Genomic DNA, 4,294 nt, shown 5'->3' with positions numbered 1-4,294 from the left:
CCCTGCTGTACTCCCTGGAGCCTGTGCCCAGGCAGGGTAAAGAGTCTTGGATGGGGTGGTGGAGGTAAAGGACCTCGAGATGGGGTGAGCAGCCTGGGTGGCTAATCCCACAGGTCCTTAGAAACACAGGCTCTTGGCCAGCTGTGGTCAATGGGAGCCGTGGAGGTAGAGAAGGGGTTGGAGCAGTGCTGGCTTGGACGGCGGGAGGGCCACAGCCCAGGAGCGTGGCGGCCTCTGGAAGCTGAGGAGGGATGAGACCAGCCCCTCTGAGAAAACGAGGGACACCTGCCAGCCACCCCAACGTCACCACAGGGGCCCCGTGAGCCCAGCCAGGCCCTCACTAAAGCGGGCAGGGGTGAGGTGGGCAGGGCTGCAGACAGCAAGCGTGGGCTGGGCCACTGTCCTGCCCAGCCTCAAAGTGCCCTCGGCTCAGTGAAGACATCCAGGCTTTCTGGACCACTCAAAGAGAGGGCACCCACCCACACTGCCATCCCGAGCAGGGGTCCGTGGCCAGGGGCACAAGGTGGCAGGATGGGGCTCTCGGTCTCTGGAGACGCTGGGGTCCTGCCCTCGGTCCACACCTGCACTTTATCAGCCCCGTCTCTGCCTGACCTCCGATCCCAGTGGCCTTTCATCCAGTAAACACAGGTGAAGTTGCCCTTTGGACCCAAGGCCCTCCCCACCACGGGGCAGAAGGTGCATGGCTTCCAGGACTCACGAGTCACCTGTCAGCCTGGGGCCTTCCTGCCTGGCTTTTGGCATCGTGACACCAGTGGGTGGCCCAAAGCAGGAGCAGTAGGCCAGGAGCCCATGTCTTGCTGGCTGGAAACCTGGTCACCCCAGGCCCATGGGACAGGGACAGATGTGATCGCCATGGGAGGGACCTGCTCACCCAGTGGGGAGAGGGCGGGGCCTGCTGGCCTCCATGTATCACGGGGTGTGGGAGAAAAGCTCTTCCTACAGCACCACCCAACAGCTGTGTGACCCCACGCTACTTGCTGGCCGTCTCTGAGCCTGTTTCATCTGTGACTGAATGACGGGAACGAATGAAGCACCCAGGGGTGCAGTGAGGGTTCTGAACAGCCAGCGAGACCCCAGCACCTGCAGCTCAGGAGTCAGGGCAGGAGGCTCCGGACGTTTTCGCAGCCTTTTCACAAGCTCGAGTCTGGTTCAAATCCCCACAAGAACACTTGCTCCCAAAGAGCACGTGAGCCGTGTGACTCCACGCAGGTCACTTCCCCTGCAGATGAGGAGCGGGTGGTCAGCCTCTGAGGACACTGCCAGTGTTGGCTGCGCACGAGTGAAACGGGCTCATGGCTGCCACGATGTCCGCCCATGCGGCCACACTTCTTTAAATGTGGACACGCGTGAGGCAGGACAGGCCTGCAAGTGAGGGCGCGGCCCGTGCCAGGATGAGGCCCACGTCTGGTTGCCAACGCAAACAAGCAGACTTCACTCCTGTACGGGAGGAGCCGGCTGGAGAAGTGCCACAGGGAAGTGGGAAGCAGAGGAGCCTACCTCTGTCATCACTCGCATGGGTGACGGCCGGGCCACTAGGAGCTGCCCCACAGCCAGCGCCCAAGGTGAGCAGGGAGGAGGCAGGGGCCCAGGAGGGCTCCTCGGAGCATCAGGGGTCAAAGCCAACAGCCCTGCGGGTCATGTCCCGAGCTCTCCCTCTGCCTGTGGGTGACCTGGGGCCCTAAGTGTTCACCAACCTGCCCAAGGTGGCAGAGCTGGTCACAGCAGAGCCAGGAGGAAGAGCAGGTGCCCCAGGCCCAGCCCGCAGTGACCCACCGAGGAAGCCCACCTCGGCTGCCGAACCCCAAACTCCTTTCTCAGCCATGCTACACCCAGCCAGCTGTTTGTGCCGAGCCCAGGGACTCTGATAGCAATGGGTCACAAGAAATAAGGTTCCCTGAGTACATGCTAATGACATATACACCCATTCACAGGGAGAGGAGCAGGGGCGTGCCCCACAGCAGAACACCAGCTGTGGCTGTGGACACATGGAGGAAGCCAGACACCCGCCGGGCCAACCAGCAGACAAGCACCAGTGGGTGCTGAAGCTGGGACGGGCAGCTGCGGAGAGCGAGATGGGTACCAGTCGCAAAGCCCCAGCCACACACGACCGATGCATTACACAGAAACACGGACCGTGAACGCGCAAAAAGCTGGAGTCCAGTAAGCAGAAACCTGCCAGAGAAGGCAGCACACTTTCCACAAACAGATCGAGAAAGGCAATGAGTCTGCTTCCTGTCAAAGTGGAAAAGTTGGGAAACCAGAAAAACGAGGCGGTCAGGTCCAGATCCGCTCTCACAGGTGTCAGTGTCCTGGCCTCCCAGCAGGGAGGTGACCCACTGGATGCACGGCACCACCAGGTGCGTGGAGGCGGCCATCGCACCACGTGCACCTCGGCGTGCCTGCCCCAAACACAGAGCCTGACTCTAATCTCAGGGCTCTCGGACAAAGCCGCGTTGAAGGACCAGTCCATCCTCTTCCAGAACGTGGATGAGATGTCCGCCATGTGGAGAGCAGGATCTCTGGAGGAAAGGGGACCAGGAGGCAGGGCACCAAGTGTGGTCCTGGGAGGGGCCTGCGTTAGGAGATAATCATTCCAAAGCCCGTGTTGGGACAAGGGGCGTGTCGACATGAAACTTCCTGATGTCACTGCAGGAGAATGCATAGCAAAGCGTTCAGGGTGAAAGGGGGAGGGTAACCCCAACTTCTCCCCAATGACACAATGGTAAAGCCACGAGGCAACATGCTCATAACTGGGCAGCCTAAGGAACAGGGGACAGGAGCCCCCTGTACTGCCCTGGTAGCAGCAAGCTCCTTTCAAAATTGAAGGGACACGTGTCACTATCACTCACCAAAACCCACAAGACTGTGCACTGCAGAGCAAACCCCCAGCACCCTATGGACTCTGCTGCTGCCGCTGTAGGTGCCATGGAGTCCGTCCGGTCCGTAGTGGCCTCGTGTACAATGGAACCAAACACCACCTGGTCCTGCACCAGCCTCACGGCGCCTGCTGCGTCCAAGCCCACTGCCGCAGCCACTGCGTGTGGGGGTCTTGCTCCCTGAGCCCCACCTTGTCCTTGTGTATGATGTCCTTCTCCAGGGCCTGGTCGCCCCGACAACATGCCCAAAGTGCGTGAGAGGCAGTCTCGCCACCCTCGTTTGGAGAGCATGCTGTCGAACTTCCTCCAAGACAGATTTGCTCTTTCTTCCGTCAGTCCCCGGCGCAGTCAATGTTCCCCACCACCATTCATCACTGCAGTTAATAACACAGATGGATAACCATTCATCACTTGTCAGGGATGAAGATGTTAACCCAGGAGAGACCGTGCCGGGGGAGGGGGAACACACTGCACTTCCGGTGCAATTAGTCTGTAAACCAAAAACTTGTCCAAACAATCACCTACACGTTCTGCACATACACAAATTTAGATGTGCTTCTGTGTCCACTTGGGACGTACATATAAGCTGATCCTGAAACAACATGGACAAACCCCCATGGCTTTGCAGGGCAGGTCTCCCTTAAACCACAAGGTCCCCAGGGCGACCCGATGGCCCGTCGGCAGCTGATAGAGCAGAGGGGAGTGACCACGGCCTGCCACCCCACCTGACCCCGCAAAGCCCGCCACCTCTGAGCGTCGCCTCCTGCTGCCTGGGTCCCTGCTGCCAGAACGGAAACGCCACACGTGCTGGCTTTAACAGATGGCCTGATCTTCTCAGTCAGGAGGCTCGAGGACTGAACGGAGGCAGCCTGGAGAAGGCCCTCTCTGTCGGCTCTCGGGGCAGGCCCTCGTCCCACAGCGTCTGCTCCTCGGTGACCTTCCTGTGGTGTGGCGCCCCCTTCCCCCGGCTTGCTCACCCGCTTCCTCTGCCCTTTTTCACCTCAAAAGAGATGGACTTAAAGCACACGCTACCAGTACCAGCTCGTTGACAGCACGAAGCACGCCCATCCCAACGGCTGTGACCACATACTCAAGTTGGGACTTAGAGTACGCATCTCCAGCAGATACGATCCAACCCAAAACTGCTGCGAAGGGGTCCGGGACACCACCACCCACCTCCCACGGGAGGCTGAACAGAGCCCCCCGGATTCTCATCCACCCAGAACTTCACAACGTGACTCTATTTGAAATAGGGTCCGACTGAGGTAAGGCCTGAGGTGAGGCCACACTGGATTAGGGTGGGCCTCGAACCCGAGGAAAGCCTGAGGAAGGAGAGGAGGAGCCCGTGCGACCACGAGGCAGACACGGGTGACGCAGCGGCCAGCCCCATGGCGACT

The sequence above is a fragment of the Orycteropus afer genome, unplaced genomic scaffold (assembly GCF_000298275.1).
Source record: "Orycteropus afer afer isolate SDZICR_OR568_19922 unplaced genomic scaffold, OryAfe1.0 scaffold00128, whole genome shotgun sequence".
Taxonomy (NCBI): domain Eukaryota; kingdom Metazoa; phylum Chordata; class Mammalia; order Tubulidentata; family Orycteropodidae; genus Orycteropus; species Orycteropus afer.
Note: the sequence above shows the minus strand (reverse complement) of the source record.